Raw genomic sequence first — 20,693 nt, forward strand, 5'->3', positions numbered from 1 at the left:
GTGGATATATTAAGACGCAATTTAAAAGAAAATTCAAAAAAATTAGGGTTTGTCTTCCAACAAGACAATGACCCGAAACATACCGCACCAAAAACTCGGGAATGGCTTTTAAATAATACACTCTGGCGCCTAAACACCCCTCCACAAATGCCAGACCTTAACCCAATAGAACATTTGTGGGATGAAATCAGCCGCGAAATAAATAAACGAGGAATAAGAAACCGTGAACAACTAAAAAACGCTATTTTAGAAGAGTGGGATAAAATTCCAACATTGACGACCACAAAATTATTAGGATCGATGAAAGCTCGTTTGTTGGAAGTGATTAGGAACATAGGAGGTCCTACAAGTTTTTAAAATTTATAATTCACGTACAATGTGTAACAATGATTTATTTCTGCAAAGTGTTCACAGACTTTTTTTGCATTCGTTTGGGGTGTTGTTTTGTTAAACATTTAATTGTGATATTCCTGCTGAACAAAAATAAAAGATTGAATATAAAATGAAAAACTCTGGTTTCTCTCTATCGAATAGTATATTTCATTTGAAAATAAAAGAAGTTTCTAGTAAGATAATAATAAAAGTAATAAAATTTAGGTTAGTGTTCACAGACTTTTTTGGCCCAGTGTATATGTATGTATGTATATTAATGTAAAGAAGCATGCTGATTATGGGAAATTATTGTACATACTCAAATCAGGACTGATTCTGCTTCTTTGAATCAATAAATGTTTACTTTCAGCATTTTATCCAGCACACATCTTTTGTGTAATTTTCTAAATCACGTCATCTTCCACATTTTAGTAATTTCAAACAAAAGTGGCTCAAGCTTCAAAGTTTAACACTTATTCATCGGCATTTCGTTCTGTAGTAATGGCGGTTTTGCAGTCATAAATGCCCACGTGGTCTTTACTGCAACAGAGGCTAGGAAAACTTGAATTAATATTTGGCAAAAAAATAATAATAACTTATAGAAGGGAAGGGATTATCTAAGTGGTTAGCTTACACTGGATCCCAACGCGGAGATCCCGGGTTCGAATCCAGCTGCTGGCCCTTAGATTTTCTTTTCCTGAGAGCTTCTTACAGCTCACTGGTCCATTAATGGACAGGGTTGCCTGTAACGAGTGAACACTGCCCGAAGAGGGAAAAACATCCATCAATATTGATTTTTTGTTAACGGAAAAATGATTTTTAAATTATAATCACTATCTTAATCGGAGAGATTAACGAAACGCCGCCCCCCTAATTTGTGTCCTTCTCCCAATAGACAGTAAACGCTTACATTACCTCGGTACTTCTGTAAAAACTTAATACAACTTAAATAAGTTTGGGGTAACAAAACTAAATAACAGTTATTTTTAACATTCATGAAAAATCGCACCTTTTTAAAAATATTTTTGAATTAAACTGAATAAAATAATGGATTCTCTAAAAGGGCTTCAACTTGGCTCAACTATTATTTTAAAAGGTTAATCTTAACTAAAGAGTTTACAACTTCTGCCTGGATTACTAGATTATTAAATAAAGTTACTATAACAGAATTGTTATTAATTATTACCTTTGTAATTTTGAAATACATGGAATCATAAATGTATATTTAACACATTTTGTGTTGCCTTTTACACATTTAAGTAGCTACTGGTTTACCTGATGGTTGTATATAACAATAAAAGTTTATAATAATCAGTTTTAAGCTTACCAGAAATATTTGGGCAATACACTTGCAGTCCACCGAAATGAGTAATATGTGATAACTGACAAAATTTCCTCATTAATAATGAAAAGTATTGAATTTTTCAATGTTTGTAATAAATTAATTTAACTTTGCCAGACCTCCAGGAATAATAATCTCTATGTAGATGGGAAAAAAAATCTACCTTAAAATATAAAACGTTCAGTATTATGGAAGCAGCATTTTAAAATTGAAATTATTTGATTTCAATTTGATACATACCATCTAAATTTCAATAACTTTGCATGAGAGAAATTATCTGATAAGATTTATGCTTACGCTCCTCTCTCCCAAATGTAGTGTACTGTGCACTTGAAAAGCTCTATTAAGTCCAAGAGAGGCGTCGCGAGTCAGAGCTTTTATAGATAACGTAGCAATTTTTTTATAGTCCAATCTCTAGCTCAAAAATTTTACTTGCTTTTTTCCCAAAATGATTAATCCTTTTCAACGACGTAGCTAAAACTATGAAAACTATTTTCACTTTCTATAACTATTCTAAAATGGAAAGGTTGGAAACTAAATTTTCTGCCATGAGTTTATACCATTATTACATCCTAGGTTGTACGAAATTATGTACGAATTTGTCTGTCATGATAAGCATGGTTAGCACAATTTAGAAACGGATAATATCGGATAGATTCTTTGAATCTGATTCTGATAAAATCTGATTTTTCCCCCTTCAAAGTAACAAGCGACAGAGACAATAAGCTTTAGGACAAATTTTGTCAATTGGAAACGCAACTTATTTTTTATTTTTGTGAGGCGGTTTTAAAACCATTTTAAGGTAGTTGGTTGTGGAGGTAGTGAAGAACCACATTTCTGAGCTATATAACGTTTCGACTATTGTTTTACGTATAAAAAAAATAGGAATTTAAATTGGTTTTTGTTCTAAATTTGAAAAAATGGCTTAGCCAGAAATGGCCCCTAAGATTTTCTCTTTTTTCTAGAAGCTTCTTACACCTCAATTTCCGTTGATGGATAGAGTTGCGAGCGAACACTGTCCGGAGGCAGGCGGTGCATTGGAAAAAAAACTACGGGCGCCAATAAACACGCCTAAAAAAAAAAATGGGGGAAGAGATCCAATTGAGACTCCCTCTAAGGGCATTTTGTCTCTATTGACAAAATGGTAGTAAAAGTCGAGAACGTGTTTCAAGCCAGATATTCATTAGATCAATTAAGTAAATTTGCTAAAACTATTTAAATAAAACTGATATATTCTACGGTGAAATAACCAAGTAACAGAAGAAAAAAACAATATAAAAATACCTTAAGGAGTACAAAATATGTAATCCCAACAGCCCGCATTCAGACCAGAACTTTGTTGGTTATTTGTTCATTTCCACACAGTAGGGCAGCTAGTTAACAGGGCGAGAGATATAGAAGCCCCCCACCCTTGTCAGTTTTTTTTTTGCAAGGATTAGGGTTGTCCAAGTAGAAAGGAAATGTTGTTAGTCCAGCTGAGTTCATTTCTTATTTCTTAGAAGGCTGGGGTCCAGGAAGGGCGTACTGTCCTTCTAGAAAGTACTTTGTTTCCAATTAAAAATTCTTTCTTTTAACACAAGTAAATATAATTATTTTAATATTATAGGAATTAGAGCTACATTGTTGATGTTGTAAAGGTATGCTTCTATCAAAGCTGTCAAATATAAGCTCAATAAAAACATTCCAATGTCTGTACGAGCTTGTTTTTAGTATAAATTTCATTTTTGAATATTCATTTTTTATATTTATATGAATTATTTAGCACATTTATACCTGATAATAAACTCAGTTAAGTTATGGGTGGCGATTTTGATGGTATTACTTCCATTTACATAGTTTATGTGGTTTTCTCCATTCTAAGATGTCACTAATGATATCTATTTTGGGAAAGAAGATTCATTTTTGGAAAAATTACGAATAACTATATAAAAGAAAAAGCCTGAATCGAATTATTCCGACGCTACTACATCATTCACACATTTTGCTATCTTCAGAGAGAAATAAAAATTAGTAGTATTTCTGATAATATCTTAATTTTATAAAATCTGAAAATATGTCTGCCTCTAGTGCTACGAATCTGCCCGGATTATTTCATCCATCTACGGCAGGGGCGGCTTAACCTATAGTGCAGGGTGTGCAATGCACACGGGCGCCGCCGTCTCAGGGGGCGCCGCGGCGCTCCCTGAGACAGCTAAGAGCATCGTCTTGGATCATCATGGTACAACAATGATATGACAGAAGCGGCCAGCCAGCGCGGTGGCGGCAGTTATCAAACGCGATAACTTAGTTAATAGTTATAGCCGCGGGGGGCGCCAGGGTTTCATTGCATACGGGCGCTACACGAGCTAGAGCCGCCCCTGATCTACGGAGTTTGGTTTTTAAATTTCTGAGTACAAACTCAGCAAGTAAACTTTGACAATGAACAGAAATTAGAAATTGATCAGAATTATGCAAATCTGGAGTAAATACGCATAAGATTTATTTAAAAAAAATACTAAACACTCGACTTTCGTTAAATGACCCTTCCGTGAAATCGATTTCATTCATAATTTTACTGTCATGATTCCTGGATACCATCTAAAAACGATTGCCTAATTTAAACGCCGCAGTTTTCGGTGTTCGAGTTACCTATTACCATACAGTAACAGTCTAATTTGTAAAAACTACTCTCAAAATTGAAAATCTGAAAGAGTAAGAGAAAGTAACAGGTAAAATGAAAATTAAAAGTTACCAAAAAGAAAATCTGAATTGAACAAAACAATTGAACTACATTAATTTTGAACCAAGTTCAATATAATTAATAAAATGGAATAATCAAAATGTAAATCCCTTAAAAGTGGAGATGTGTCAAACATGGGTTAATTTAAAATTGTGACAGAAATAAATTCGTTACCAAATATATTCCTGGTTGCAATGGTGATAAGAGGGAGAGTAACTCAATCGACCCCTAATCCCCACCATTCTAGTGATTGTTGTGATACAAATTCCTGATTTTAATACTAAGTCCACAGTCCTCAATATTGATATTTTTACAATTATACTGAATCAAAATATAGAAATTTTAGAATCATTTCTTAGAAAAATCATATATTGAAATTAAGTTTGTAAAATTGTAAATTTCCAGCCAGCCTAAGAAAAGCTTAGAAATATTATTTAAGCTCATTCGCGTACTGACGAGCTTGTATAGATCTTGTGCTCCTCCGGGGAGAGATTGCACAATTTTATGCAATCTTTTCTCAAACCAGGGTAGGAGTAATCTACTTCCGGGTCGTATATACTACCTTGTAAATGGTTGGAAACCCTCGATATCCTTAAGGAAGCATTCCTATATAGAAGAGAGCCCTTTTTTAAATCAGCATATAAATTGCACTTCTTTCTTCAACCGCATATACTAAGCAAACACAAACAGGAAACGGAAGTAATGTAAGGCGGACATTTAGGCATAAATTATTTCATAATTTATAAGTTGGTAATTTATTAACTTAATAAAAGTTCAAAATATTTAAACAATTAAAAAACGAAGAAAGAGTAAGTTAAGGATTGAATTGTGTGAAACAAACAATAGTTACTTCCAGCAATTAACTAAGTTTCTTCAAACTGAATCTTTTGCTAAACTTATTGTTGGCCATCTTCCCTATTATACTTACTTCGGCGTCGCCTTTCTGCTAGGTTGCTTGTCTTTGATAATTCCACATTCTCACCATCTATGGTCATCTTTCTAAGGCGTTATTTAGAGTTGTGGTTACCATTTCAGCTTTCTTTTTACCATTGTTTTCTTAATAGTCCCCTTAACCTTGAGTTCCTTTCTTTTATTTCCATTTCTGACTAAAAATCTGTTTTTTCAAACACCTTCCCTAATAATCCATTTCTACTATACTTCTTTTTGTATTAGCCAACGTTCCCGAGCGACGTGCATTGATTTCTTCAAATCCTCTGTTCTCTAAAAAAATCTATTATGACACTTAGTTTCGTTATTTTTTCTTTTCTTTTATTATTATTATTATTATTATTTTAATTCTAGCTGGATAAGTTTTACAAATACTTTTAATGAGTATATATTTTATTTAGGTATAAACAATGACGCAGAAACCCAAATACAATATTTTGGGTCAAACTAGGCGATAATTCATTATTTCTCCATTTGTTATCTATGGCCTAATTAAAAATACACTGCAGCAGAAATCTGTATCTTTTCGGCTAACCAGATGATAATTCCTTAGTTTGCCTTTCGTTTTGCAATCTTATCACAAAATTCAACCGACCCTGTGTGTACATTCCACTGTGGCTTAGTAATTAAATGTATAAAACAAAAATCTCAATGTTTTCAGCAAAACTAGGCAAGAATTCCTTAGTTCTTTTTATTTTGCAATTGTGACTCAAAATTCAGGCTACACTGTGAATACATTCCACCTCTGGATTAATTATTAATACACTGAAGCAGAAATTCTAGAATTTTCGGTTAAACTGGACGAGAATACTTTATTTTTCAATCGTAACTCAAAATTCAGCCTACGCTTTGTATGGATTCCATCTATGGCCTAAATATTAATACAAGGTAGCAAAATTCACTATCTTTCCGGCTAACTAGACCTTCAAAAGCCACTTCAAAAATGGCCTCCCTTTGAACCCCTTCGATCCCAGGGATTACGGTAGGAACATTTACCTAAGCTAGCAATCCGATCTCATACTATGTTCACTAACCGCTTCAGATATCGGTTATCTTCAGCATCGTAATACTTCACATTCGGAGTACCCTGTTTGTACAATCCAATTTAGGCCTGAATTTCAAATTATCTTTACAAAATTATTGGGACAGTATATAATTCTTGTCTAGTTTTGAACAAAAGTATTCTATTTCTGCAACAGTGAATTAATAATTAACCAATGGTAGATTGAACATGCAGGGTAGACTGAATTTGAAGTTTGATGGCAAAATTGATGGAAACAGGAATTCTCGTCTGGTTTGACTAGAAAGATTGAGATTTCTTTCTTCATCTTTCGCAATCTTTCTCTTTCTATTGTTCAAAACTAGAAGAGAATTTTTTATTTTTCCATTCATTTTTGGAATGTCCTGTTTGTACAATCCAATTCTCGCCTGAATTTCGTATTAGTAAGACAAAATAATTGAATAAAGTATTTGATTTATTCCTCAGTGTTTTAAAACTAAGACAAAGATGGATTGTACACACAGGATAACCCAAATTTGAAGTTATAAGTGCAAAATAAAAGGAAAAATGAGATATTCTTGTCTAGTTTGACTGGAAAGTTTGTGATTTGTGCTTCAGTGTCTTAATAAATAAGCCAGACGTCGATTGTACACACAGGAAGCCCGAATTTTAAGGCATGATGGCAAAATTTAATGGAAAAATAGTTAATTTTCGTCTACATTGATTGGAAAGATTGAGATCTTCCTTTTTTTGTGAATTAATTACTAAGCCAATGGTGGATTATATACACTGGGTAGACCAATTTGAAGTAATGATTATGAAAAATAAGGAATTCCCGTAAAGATTGATGCCTTTCGCAGCCATCTAATTTGTAGACCAGTAACTAAGGTCCAGGAACTGCTTGAACGTTCAATAATCTCAAATTTTATTTTACAATACCATTTTATTCAGAAATAATGGCCTAACTGAATTGAACGAAGTGAATAAATGTGATCAAAGAAAAAGTGACACTCCATTTAGAAAAGAGACAAGATGAAAAGAACAGTAAAAGAAAGTTACAGAGAGCAAAGTATTTAGTGAAAAAGAAAGGTGATTATTTCTTCTTGTTGGTTCCAAATCCTCCCTGAGTCTGCATGGTGGGAGTTGCGGGGAGGCGAGCGGATTATCCAAACCTCTTCTTCTTAAACATTTATAAGAGAGCAAGCAGAACAACCACTAGTCTCAGTGTGCCAACGACGGCTACCGTCATCCTGTAAGAAGTCCTTTTAAAGTTTCATTCTCTTTTACACGGGGATTATTGCCTTAACATTAAGCAGTGGAATGGTTATTTCTCCGTTGGGAGGAAAAAAGCTTTTGCGATAAACGAGTTGTTTTTCTTTCCAGTTTAGTTTTAGTTATGTAGAAGGTAGTCTTCTTAAAATATTTCTCTGTTTTTATGTATTTGCTCCTCTTTCAAAACAAATGGTTATTTATCAAATATTATTCACCATTAAGTTTTTTTTTTTTAATACCTAAAAAGAACAAGAGTAGAAGGCTCGAGCTTAAGTAAGTTGAATTGAATTAAGTAAATATTGAATTTATAATCTTAACTAACATTACTAAAATGTTCCTTTTCTCACTACTTCAAGTGAGAACTATTTCCATTTTTGCAGAACTGTGTTGCTTCATTGGGGCAAAGCCCAACTTTATTTAAGTGAGTTCTTAATCGCAGCAAACATGTTCTATTTAAGTGTGGTCGTTTATTTGGTAAAATCTTCTTGTATAACTGTTTTACATAGCTTTTATTACGAAAAAATTATGCTCTTATCTTGTTTTTGACACAATTTCCATGGCTGATCTTTTTTTACAAGTTAGTACAGTAAGTTCGACCTTCGCTGATGATACTGCTTATCCCCTCTTCTATTCACAACCTATCTCGTCCTCTAGGCTACTTAGAAAAGAGGTTCTATTAAAAAAAAAAAAAGATCAAGGTGAACGAACAGAATTGTATTCACATCAATTTTACATTTTGACACTTCAGTGATCCTGCTCTTTAAATAAAATTACTCTTTTCTTCCTATTCTTGTAAGTATGCTACCTTGGGTTACACATGGACAAATGTCTAATCCTCAATTCGATAAATGCTCCATCTTACGTTGCAGAACAAACTTACTTTCTGCGATAGATAAGGTTCTATCGAATAGAGATCAAAAACTCACCATAATTATTGTCTCCATGTAACCGTATCTATGCAGTCCCTTTGTATCCAAATCAGTCTACTGAAGTTACTGAAGGAGTGGTTTTGTAATCATTTGATCTAATCCAACGCCATGAAGTGTGATACCACTTGGTATCTTCTCAAATCATGTTAAGACACCATGTCACTCATGTCATCTTATTCTGATATCGCCTGTACTTGTTATTGATTTTTAGTCGCAAAAAAAAATATATATGTATGCATAAGTAAATTGGAGGATAGAAAGGTGAAATCTGTGAAATCTTAAATAAGATTTGCGCATAATATGTACCACACCACTTAACAGTCCGCAATCTCCAGGCAGCTAATAGAATTATGTACATTCTACGCGCAATATTGGAAGTATGACACGAGCATTAACATTATTAATAATGCCCTTATCCAGTATGAGTGTCAGGTAGACGCACTAACCGACCATATACCACACCGCAAATGTTCTAGCTCTGATCTAACTACCGCAACCCACTCGGTTGGTATTAATTTCCATTATTATCATCTCTCTCCCACCGCTAACTCTGCCTTCAAATTAATAATTATTAACAATTATAGATGAAACTAAGGACTACTAACGGAGCTAACTAAGATGTTCAATGTCTAAAAAATTTAAGTTTAATTTTAAGAGAATTTCATGTCTTCAATGTTCTCGACGGATACTGCTTTTTTTTTTAAACCAGTTAGTCTCTCTGCAAAGCTGTTGAACATTACGTAATTTGCGAAGAAAATTGTCAATCCTTAAATATCTACTATTTGAAATTAATTGTTCCATTAATAAGTAGGTTATTTATACATACTAATTTTCTGGAGAATATTTCTCTCTTAATGCCAAAGAGGAGACTAGTCAAATCATTAAAATTATCAAAGAACATAAAACTAGCCAAATAGAAATCAAAATAGCGACAGACAACGCTTTAACAATGCTGCACCTAAGTAAATCTTAAATTAATGCTCTACTGAAATATTTACTATATTTACAAGACTAGAATAAATGATTAGATTTGGTACAAAGCTGTTTAAATAGGAATAAATAAGTACTTTCCCCTAATAAACTTTTAATTATAAAAAGAAGTCCATTTAACAATTATGCAAATTAATCTCCCTTTTTCTGGATTAAGCTAATAAAATAAGCTCTCAAATACTCATTCCACACTTAAATAAGAAGATTAGATAAATCTGGACAAATATTTGGAACTTAGCTCTCTAAATTTTAAACAGTTGAAGGGAAAGGAGATAAGTAATGTCTTAACTCTGTTCAAGCCCTAATGTGAATAGTCTATTAGGCTACAAATAATATCTTGCACCCATAAAAGAAAGAAAATAAAATGAAGGTAATTTCAATTAAATAATCTCAGCTGAGCCATTAATCTTAATTTGTAGATGCGGCATCTAAAATACAGATAATCCTCTCTAAAATTTAGATTACTTCGTAGATATAGTATTATTTATTAGCAGTGTTTGATATTAAAGAAGGAAGTTATTACAAAATATATATGGGTGAAATTATGGCAATATTCTTTCTTCCTTTTATGTAAAGAGTAACCAAAAGTGAACCAGCTCAACCAGATACTGAGAATCTAAAGTCAGGACAGAAGACACACCAACCTTAGATGTAACAATGTAAAAAATATATCTGTTAATAATAAACCCTGAAGATGACCTAGTCCCTAGGGCCAAAGCTTGGCTGAAAAAAAGAAATATATATGGGTGAAATTATGGCAATATTCTTTCTTCCTTTTAAATAAAATTCGAAACATCGGCCAACAGATCAAAACTCAAGATCCAACTTGTACTCCAAATTGGGAGTGAAGGAATCTTTGTTACATTCTACAACCGACCAGTCTTGAAATTTAAATAATATTTTAAAAAAAATTGATAGCCAGTCAAAAACAGTTTTATAGCACAAACTTTTTTCAACTTAACGGCAAGGAAAATTGTGAAAATAAGCTATTAATGTCTGATAAAGAGAAGCTTGCGTTAAGTTTAACCTTTTTTAATCAGGAGCTTATTTTCTAATTGGTTCAGTGGGAGAAGGTATTGCGAAGGATAATGTTCAATAAGCCGGCCGAGCGAGTGAGCCTCCATCTCTCGGCTGTCAGCGAACCTGGCGTCTTCACCTTCACACCTATTGCTCTCTCGGCTTTTTCAACCTTACAAGATTGCCACAAACGGCTTGTAATTAATTCTCTAGGTGGTAGCAATTGTGAAAAGTTAATTCTATCGTTGGGAAATTATATTACTAATTTTTATTATTTAATTAATAAGTTAAAAAGGAAAGGTGATCATAGCCTTTCAGATGCTGTCTGCAATCTCCTTCAATTTGATTTTGTTACTAATTTTTATTTTTTAATACAACCATTAATTTTATTGCCAGATAAGTACTATCCTCCATTTTGAAAGGCGAACAAACCTATTTTGAGAAACCTTAATTTTCAAAATCATTCATCATTCTTCACTAAAATTAAAGCCACTTTACTTAATAAATATCAATGGTAAATTTAAGCCACATTCGCAATACTTAACTACCAAGAATGGATTAATCATAGAAATTGCTCTTGGAAGAAGGATTGAACTCAATCCATATAATAATATTATAAGTAATATTATTATAACTAATCCTATTAAAACATTTGGCCAAAGTTCCCATCGTCTATGTGTGTGACTATAATGGATTAAGGATTATTCAGCCAACTGTGGCTTATTCCTTTAACACTCTAATTGAACAACTCAATCTTAACTTAAAAGCTCGAATGTTGACTTCAGAGTTTTCAATGGATATGAAAATATATTCAATTCTGCATTCTCACTTTTCTCTTTTGAAGTTACATTAAGCACACATAACTAATCTGACGAAACTGTACTCTCTTGACTCACAAGTCTTTTTCAGCAAGTTGTGTGATTTTTTTTTCAATCTCACCTGGATGATTTCACCAGCCAAAAGTGAAAATCACACAAGTCTAAAAAGACAAACAATTCGTAAACGTGTCAAACTTCTTTACCGTCTTCTCGTACTAAATTACAACGAAGCTGAAGATAATTCATCAAACCACTGTAGGATATTCAGTCTAGAGCTTAAAATAATTAATTAAAATATTAATTATGTCATCCGTTTTCTGGAAAGAAAAGCTTGTATTACCCGTTAAGTTAAAAATGTAATTTCGACCAGGTGCATTGGAGTGATCACTGATCAGTACACAAAATTTACGTTGCTATTGGACAATTAACAAACTTCAAAAACCATTCCAATCCAAGTTACTCCGACTGATACTTTGATGCTCTTTTAACTTTATAAACTTTAACTTTATCAGAACGATCTCAAAATCCTTTATTCACAACAACTCTTCAATACAACTTCCTCATTTTGTTCCAATTCTTTTGTACAATCTGTTGTCCCTGATACCATTCCTGGCTACGCTGACTGTGCTACTACTTCCAGAAATCCTTCGAGACTGACACTGGTTCTCTCGCATAGTTAGTGAAATACCATTGTTCTCACCTCCTATTCTTCAAGCCTTACTCTGCTCACTGCTTATTTACGTTTATTGTATCTTTTATACAGAACCTAAATTTATTATTATTATTTTTAATTTGTTTGAAATACAAACAAGACTTTTCTTAAGATTCTAACTTCCAAACTTAATGATTCTTCAATATTCTAACTTTCTAACCACAAAGAACTTTTGAGTTATGTTTTTACCTTATCAACATTTTAGTTTGTAAAAGAGAACATCACACTATGTGCTTATAAATTAATATTGCTAGAAAAATGATGAAAATAAAATTGATAAATTTGTTTACGAAATTCTTGGAGCAATTTTTCAAGAAAATCCCAAAAATATATACCTGGTACCCCAAGATTAAAGAATATCTTTAAAACCACAAAAAAAGTGGTACTTTCGGACTGACCAGTTTTTTTCCAAAAACCTTAGTGGTAGTTCTCTGTGGGGGGCACCAAACCAAAATATAAAATTCCACCTTTCTATAGTGAAATAATTCTCGACATCGAAAATTTCAATGTAGGATTTCTACACCATCTCCCACTAGTAGATTTCGAGAAATACGAAAATTTTGACGCTTCAGTACTTTTTTTTTAAAAAAAAAGTATGTTAAAATGCATTATTTTTCCTAAAGTATATCCATTTTACCATTGTCTTCTGACTCCTAATGGAGTACAGAAAAGAAGTTTTTGTTTTTTAATTACTTACTCTCATACTCATTAATGTTGATGAAGATGTTAAAAGAACATTAGTTATCAGTAATCACTTCTTTTTTTCGTTATTAGTTCTACGTTTTCTTCTTTACTAACGTTATAGCTGTTCATTATGTAACTGTTCAGATGTAAATTGACTTTTTTCTTTCTCTTGGAATGAAGACGTTAAAATAGACAAGAAAAATGGAAAAGTCTGGTAAGAGAAAAAGGGGATGAAAAAGAAAATGGTTACCGCTAAGTCACTTGCCAAGTTGGGACCAATAAAAAATACCATTGATCTTGATAGCAGTGTAGTACTCCGGCACTTTACAGCTCTGCTACCATCCTCGTTCTACTACCACTTTTTATGTTCCTTTTGTTCAACTTCCTTTGTGTGGGCTATCATCTTTAAGAACAATACCCCACTTTTCAATTCCAATCTTCGCCTTCCTTCTGTTCTCATACAAGTGTCACAGATTTGGAAATAAAATACAACTGACAAGTGTTTTCAATCTTTTGTTTTGGTTGATAAAATTATAATGGAATTGCAGATGAAAAGTAGAACAGAGTTGTCATCTTTAAAATTCAAAATAGCCTTTTATAATATATTAAATTTTTGCTATATGTGGATTTTGAACTCCTCAAAAAATATTTCTTAATTTGTTTCAAACATTTCAAGAATTAGGTACGTTAATTCTCAAGACTATTTTGTAGTATGGAAATACACATTCAGATGATTAAATATCTTGTTCTCAAAGCTGATTTCATATTTCGCACGCCGTGATCTTCTATGAGATTCGGCAAAGTGAAAAAAGAAGGTAATATTTGCTTTTTTTAGTCATACTCACATAGGGACTTCCAAAATGCTTGAAGTTCTCGGAGGCTAATATATTTTTTGAAAGCTCAACGGTGGAAGATTATCAGTTTTTTTTGCATTTAATGGGTAATCAATGTTTACTGTTATTACTTTTAGTAAGAGATTACTTTATTTCAGTTTCCTTTTGTAGTCTTTACAAAAAAAAGAAGTCGTAATCCCTTTTTAAAAAAATGCCCCCAGGGACTCAAATTACCGATTTTGAGCAACAACGAGTCATGGACTTAAGAGCGAATGTCACAAAGGAAGATTACATGTAGCCAAACTTGGTATCACTTTCTCATTTTTTGTTACCGAAATCCATTAACCATAATTTGCAACTTTACACCGTACGATTATTTATTTAAATATTTATCTAAAATAAAACGTTTAAAGAAATTCTTTACTTTTACAAGTTAAACTTTTTTTTTACATAGAAAAAAAATTATGAAATGTTCACTGAACACTTTTTTAAAATATTAATTATGTCATCCGTTTTCTGGAAAGAAAAGCTTGTATTACCCGTTAAGTTAAAAATGTAATTTCGACCAGGTGCATTGGAGTGATCACTAATCAGTACACAAAATTTACGTTGCTAGTCGACAGATAACAGACAGTTTTTCTAATGACATTTTTGTCTTCTGTGTTTGAAATGAATCAAATAACATTTTAACAGTAGATTTATTTTTTGTCACAGCTGTCTTGTGTCAGTTTTAATTGTACAGTTTTTAGAATAATTCAAATTTTTATTCTAAACTCTCACAAAAAAAAAAGGAAGTTAATAACAGGAAATGAATATGAAATAGTCTTATCATAAATACCCAAATAGAAAAGATTAGTAGATTAGAATGACGGTATCGAAACGAAGTTGCTTGCTACGATTTCCTTTTTTTGAGATCTTCTATTAAGGGCAATAAATGTATAACAGGCTTTCATTGGAGGAGAATGCTCGTCCAATTAAATTTTACACCGTAAAATATGACATAAAATTCGGCGAAGATTGAAGACTGAGGAGTTTATATTATGACGTTTGTAAGCAATAGGCACCACAATAGATCCACCAGAGGAGTAACCGTGGCAACGTCCCTGCAGAAGGCCGAGAGCATTAAATGGGAAATGTGGATTCACGGCATGCCGATCACGTTTTGCTCCAACAAACCCAACGACCAACAAGCCCAAAGTCTTATTACATCCTACTCATCCTCCATGTTTCGTATGTACGTCTACTCATCTCCTTCAACTTCATCTTCTTCAATAAACTTAAAACTTCTTCTTTGAGTACATTCAGCTTTCTAAACATAAAAAAAAAAAGAAAGAGAGAACAAGTTAATCCGCAAACATCTGACCACTTTTTTTCTAAAGTTATCCTTATAGTGTCTTGATATTTCCTAGCACTCATAAAAAACTAATGTGCCAAGAACTTTGCCGTCTTTACAACCCAGTAGTTGTGGTTAAGACTGAAAGAATTCATTGTCATCATCCAGTTAATAAAACTAACTCAGTGAAAATTAACGCATTCAGGCTAAATTATGATAATAAAATTTAACTAAAATTGGGTAAATAAACAGAAAAGTTGATTGAATTGGTTAAATAGGAGACCTTTTCCTTTTATTCGATGTTAAATCAATTAAGTTGGGCGCCACGTCAGCCGAGCGGCTAGAGATGAATCCCGCAAAACTAGATAGAACTGGGTTCGATCCCCGGTCTCTGACCGGTTAATGTGAGAAATTTATTGTAAAGTAGATTCACTAGTCTCCTTCGTCCACAACTTCTAATTTGGCTGTTGGACGTAAAGCCCTTCTGAAATAATAAGCATTAATTCACTTTGAAAACAAAAATGTTTTAATTATTCTGATATCCAGAATATAGAGTCAAGGAAACACGATTTAAACTTTAAATGTTCGGTAACTTAATTTTAGATATTAGTAACAATGCATCATTTCCCTTTGCCTAGTAGGGAAAACTACAAAGCCAAAAACTTACCAACTTCTGTCAGGCAAAAACACGTGTCAAAGAAACAAAACAAAAACCAGAGCATCTGATGGAAGGTAATTGAGACACATTCAAGTTAATGGAATTTCTTGCGAATGGTGTTACCAGCGGCGCCACTAATATCCGTTTGTTCTAAAGCTCATTAGTACAAGTCATTCCGTTTTTTTCCTCGTGTCCTTCAGAACTCCAGACTCCTTAAACCCAGACGGTGTGAATTTAATTCACCTATACATTAATTCAACAAGAAATACTATTCCCTTAACTAATTCTCTTTTCCAATTTTTCCAACTTATATTCTGCATTTATTCAAGGTTTTCCTTTTTCTCTTTCTCTCATTATCCTGACAAAGGTTTTAAGTTAAATTCACAACTTAATTGAAAAATTAATTTTATGCTTTTGCTTTGGTTGCCTTCTTGTCTGAAACAATAAGTCAAGAACCACTCTTACAGAACCAAGGAAGAACCCATCAAGAACTTTATTTCAGGATTAATTTCCTGAAAATAACAACTTCCTAGAAACTTTATGTTTATAATATTTTCTTTTTACTTTCTCTTTCCTTCCCGTAAGAAGCAGTTTTCTACTTTAAGTTTCCAGCGGAAATTCACATTTTGAGCTCCTGCAAGGTTGATGTATTCACTATTACCAAAAAAAAAAACGGGAAATCGCAGTCTTCTAATTTGATTATTGGTTTAGGTGGCAGCACCGAATGGAAACTACCAGAGGGACCCCGCTACTACAATATGGGTTTGATAAAAATTGGTTACCGGAGGGGAAACCACTGGATGTTGACTTCTACTAACTGCCATTTAATTGTAATGAAAATACTATTTAAAGATATTGCTGAAGTTTCGAGTTTAAAAAAAATTCCTCGCCTTTAAGAATTTTAATTTTAATCAAAGGGTTTATTTTGAGATTATCTTAAAAATGGTTTACAGATTTGTTTGCTAACTTATTATCTTCTTAACTACTGGATAAAGTATTTTATTAAATTAAACACTGTAATATAATTTAATCAGGGTTAAGATCAAGATTAGACTGAGATTAATTTAATAAAATAAAGAGACATTACAAATTGTGAAGAAGAATATTAAATAATTAATCCACAAAATAAAGAAAATAACTTTTACTTTAATCATTTTCTAAGTTAATTCGATTTATTGCAGTTCTCGGAGAAAGTTTTAAGTAAGCTTCCATGCAATGTGTCATCTCAATGAAGGGCACGGTTTTTAACGCTGTATAATTTATGGAAATTGTAGCTAGAATTAAGTGATTGAAGTATTCATAATTATTAAGAGAAAGTCGAGGAAGCGGTCACACCATTGATCTTTTATTGAGAAGTGAATGAAGTAAATTGATGCTGTAGATAGAATAAAAGTACTGATAGTTACTTAGGAATATCTACGTTTTTTGTTTAAGTTGCACATAAATGTAGAAAAGACAATAAAATTGGTAGAGGTAATAAAGCACAAAAGAATAGAAGATGTGAAAAAGAATGAGCCAAGTCTCTTTGGGGAATATTCCCCCATTCAAGGAGAACCACAATCAAATCTACATCTCTGGAATATTCTTTTATCCTCTCTGTACAGACAATTTTTTCCCTCTGATAATTTAAAATAAAAAAGGTAAAAGCAAAGAAGATATAGCAAAAGGAATAGAAGTGGAGGAGAGCTGGATAGATAAGAGATTGTTCTTTCCAACTAGATGGTTAGCAGTATTCCAGCATTGTTGCAACTTTCCAGGACACTCAACTGTATCCTACAGCCCCCAAGCTGAATATCCATTTACCCCGTTTATAAAACCCAACCTCCTTTAGTCTGTCCAGTGGCCAACCAATTTATACCGTACTACCATTACAGAGCTCCTCTTGTCTGGGTAGCGCAGTTTTTTTTAAAAAAAACAAAAGAAGGTATGAACACACATCCGACTTTCTCCAACTACTTGGTGTTTATTTGCAGGAAGTAACATTTTATATGCACCTACCTCTGAATCAATAATCCAAGGGAAGAAGGATTACTCCCAAATTCAGTCATACATTTTTATTTAGATTAATGCCATACTTTAGTCCTAGATCATCTTCAGGGCTGTGGAATATATTTTACAGAAACAGATTAACATCAATTAATGTAAATTGTAATCGGTGGAAAGCATGGCATTAGTACGTACAAGTAAAAAATTGTGACTGATGTTGGCAATAATGTTTCTTCCTCTTAGAAAAAAAAAATTAATTAAAATACAAAAAAAAAAACGTTCGAAGTTTACGATAAAATGGTAGGAGGCAATTTTTACCAAATTTCTGAAATGTGAAAGATCTACTCCAGGGATGTCAAACTCAATTAAACCACGGGCCAATTGGTGCAACAGGCAAGATTCACGTGGGCCACAACATATATTTACAAGTTTTACCTAGTTTTCCAATATCTGGAGTCAGAGACAGAGAACAGACAATCTTCATTAAGGTAGATAGATGTTTATCCAGTCAATCTTGATCTGTACACCGTTTTCTTCAATTTCATAGATGAAAATAGTTACTCACACAAAGCAGTACTCCCAAAATAACAAAATTTTTACAGCAAATTTTTTTGGATAATTCTCACCTAAATAAGAATATATTTTGGGAATCCTTACTTTGTCTTTTAAAACCAAATCATTCTGGAATCCCATAGAGAGTGGCAGACATATTGCTAAACTAGGCCCCAGGCCCGCAGGAAAGGCCCTGGGCCACGTGTATACATGCGTCTTCAGTAGTTATTAAAAGGTTAACAAGGGAATTATGTGTAAAGTAATGTTTTGATCTCCCCTAAGTGCTAGTTCCTTCATAGAAAAACTTTTTCTATTTTCATTTTATTTCAGTACATCGTAGGCCGCAAGAAATTACATCGGGGGCCGCGAGTTTGACAACCCTGATCTACTCAGTCTGAAAATTGTCTGCAAACTCATAAGTTTAGCAAAACATTCAACCCCGCTTATTAAACACACAGAATCTTACTTCATACTGAAAAGCAACTTTAGGGAGAAGCATGTTCTTTCGATTGTGTTGCATGCTTTGCCACAAATATCTGAGACTATCATCTTTAATTTATCCATTTTTTGTTCATATTCCCTATACTTTCTTCCCCGATGTGGACTGGCTCCTAATACTGTCCCAACTCTACTAATTCATATTTCACATTACCTTTGAACCAAGATTTTTATCCACGTTTACGAACCTTAAAGGAGTATGGTCGTCAATCCATTAAACCACAAAATTCTCGTGATCAATAAGCTTTTCCTTCATCATGGGCAAAGACAATAAGTGAACAAAAAAATAAAGCATTTATGAACATCCTCAAAATAAAGCCAAATCGAATTCAAGTCGGTAGATAATTCTTGATAACGTTGAAATATTTGGCTATGTCTGTGCATCTGTTTACTATTTTCCTTTTGATAACCCATTGCTCAGGGGAATGTGTTTTTGCACCTGTGAGGGAGGGAGGGAAACAGACAGACAGAGATACTTCAGGTATGGCGCGGGTTGTGGGTTGTACAATTATGATGTTGGTCCAAGTACTCTTTGCCACTCGTACATTCTTCTGGTCTTTGAAGATTCGTTTGCTCTTTGTTAGCACCCAATTCTCGTTCTTTAGCTTTTTAATTTAAAAAAATAATCTTAAAATTAGGTCATGAGGGTAATAAGTCATCAGCGGTATAGAACCAACTTGATGTTATTTTGTGAACTTCAAACTTCTAAAGTTATTAAATGTTTAGAACAAAAATCTCAATCTTTGCAGTAAAACTAGGCGAGAATTATTTATTTTTCCATTAATTTTTCAATGGTAACTTCAAATTAGGGCTATCTTGCGGATATAATCCATCTTTGTCTTAGTTCTAACACTGAGGAATAAATCAAATACTCTATTCAATTATTTTGTAATAGTAATTCGAAATTCAGGCAAGAATTGGATTGTACAAACAGGGCATTCCAAATTTGAGGTTGCGATTGCAAAATAAAAGAAAAAATAAGGAATTCTCGTCTAGTTTGCTGGAAAGATAAAGATTTCAGCTATAGTGTACTAATAATTAAGCCAGAGGTGGAATGTAGCCACAGGGTAGCCTAAATTTTGAGTTACCATTGTAAAATATAAGATAAAATAAGGAATTCTCCTCTAGTTTGACTGAAAATATTAGGATTTCTGTTTCATTGTATAAATAATTAAGCCAGAGGTGGAATATAATGCACAGGGAAGCCAAATTTTAAATTACGTCTGAAAAATGAATGGAAAAATAAGAAATTCTCCTCTAGTTTTGAACAATAGAAAGAGAAATATTGCGAAAGATGAAGAAAGAAATCTCAATCTTTCTAGTCAAACCAGACGAGAATTCCTGTTTCCATCAATTTTGCCAACGAACTTCAAATTCAGTCTACCCTGCATGTTCAATCTACCATTGGTTAATTATTAATTCACTGTTGCAGAAATAGAATACTTTTGTTCAAAACTAGACAAGAATTATTTACTGTCCCAATAATTTTGTAAAGATAATTTGAAATTCAGGCCTAAATTGGATTGTACAAACAGGGTACTCCGAAAGTGAAGTATTACGATACTGAAGATAACCGATATCTGAAGCGGTTAGTGAACATAGTATGAGGTCGGATTGCTAGCTTAGGTAAATGTTCCTACCGTAATCCCTGGGATCGAAGGGGTTCATAGGGAGGCCATTTTTGAAGTGGCTCGAAGGCAGGGGAGCAAACCTGAGAAACATATCGTACGTTGCACAAATAGAAGTATGAAGCTCCAAGTCTTTTTAAGGCTGTAGAGAGTTTCAGAGAAAGTTAGATCCTTTCTACTCAGTTTGCAGACCACATTCTAAAACGGGAACCTCACAAAAGAAGGGTTATAATTTGTACTGTATATGTATATTCAGGAGACAATCAAGGCAATCTATATGTATGTTTGGTTTTGTGGAAGGCTGGTTTACAGATATAATCTTTTAGTTTTCCAGTAAAATCAAAACAGAGCTTCTTAAAGACAAATATTCTTTCTTGATACGATTCAGATCTCAAACGATCT

The 20,693-nt window shown here is 33.0% G+C and overlaps 1 protein-coding gene across 2 annotated transcripts in view; it reads right to left on the bottom strand.

The window, feature by feature from the left end:
• The window catches only part of LOC141449938 (cyclic nucleotide-gated cation channel subunit A-like), a 223,382-nt gene that overhangs the window by 142,445 nt on the left and 60,244 nt on the right, over positions 1 to 20,693 (bottom strand). The window contains exons 1-2 of one of the 2 annotated variants that reach the window (XM_074119903.1): positions 2,999 to 3,037; positions 692 to 2,194 (exon numbers count right to left, since the gene is read on the bottom strand). The exons of the other annotated variant lie outside the window; for it this stretch is intronic. The gene's annotated coding sequence lies outside the window, so the exon portion shown is untranslated. Of the gene's footprint in view, positions 1 to 691; positions 2,195 to 2,998; positions 3,038 to 20,693 lie in introns of those variants that run through there. 2 annotated transcript variants of the gene reach the window in all.

The sequence above is a fragment of the Rhodnius prolixus genome, unplaced genomic scaffold (assembly GCF_049639745.1).
Source record: "Rhodnius prolixus isolate KJV_2025 unplaced genomic scaffold, Rpr scaffold_2, whole genome shotgun sequence".
Taxonomy (NCBI): domain Eukaryota; kingdom Metazoa; phylum Arthropoda; class Insecta; order Hemiptera; family Reduviidae; genus Rhodnius; species Rhodnius prolixus.